Source organism: Penaeus monodon, chromosome 15 (assembly GCF_015228065.2).
Source record: "Penaeus monodon isolate SGIC_2016 chromosome 15, NSTDA_Pmon_1, whole genome shotgun sequence".
NCBI lineage: Eukaryota > Metazoa > Arthropoda > Malacostraca > Decapoda > Penaeidae > Penaeus > Penaeus monodon.
The window spans coordinates 49,104,983-49,105,601 of NC_051400.1; positions in this window are offsets into that span (position 1 = coordinate 49,104,983).

The window sequence follows — 619 nt, forward strand, 5'->3', positions numbered from 1 at the left end:
ACGGAGAAAGTAAACAGATTCATAACACAAAATGATAACAGCTGCTAAAGGAGGCAAGAGTATGCGGTCTGTCATTACAAATCAATAAGGTCGATAGTCCCTGCTGCCACTGCCCTACAACCGCTCTTATCTAATTTATGGCGGGGACGGGGTGCGAAAAGCGAGGGGAAAGGTGTGAGGAGTGTGTGCTCTGCCTCTCCCTGGTTCGGGATTAAGGATTAACCTCGTTTCTTATCTTGTCTGTCTTGGGGGGGGGGGATGGGCGAGAGGTAGGACGGGAGGGAGAGGAAGGGCGGGAGGGGAAGGGGGAGACGGGAGAGGGGAGGGAGGGAGGGAGACGGGAGAGGGGAGGGAGGGAGGGAGAGGAAGGGCGGGAGGGGAAAGGGGAGAGGGGAGAGAGGAACAGAAAAGGAAGGAGAGACAGAGGGACCAAAAGATACACTCTCCCACAGCCAAGACGCCAGACAAAGAGAGAGAATAAGCAAGAGTTATCCAAGAAATAAAGAGAAGCGAGAGGGGTGTAAAGCAACAGGAAATTAATATACAGAGAAATAGAGTGGAAAGAAAGTACGATAAGTAACGGAAAAAACAGACTTACGTAGAGAGAAAGAACCGAATA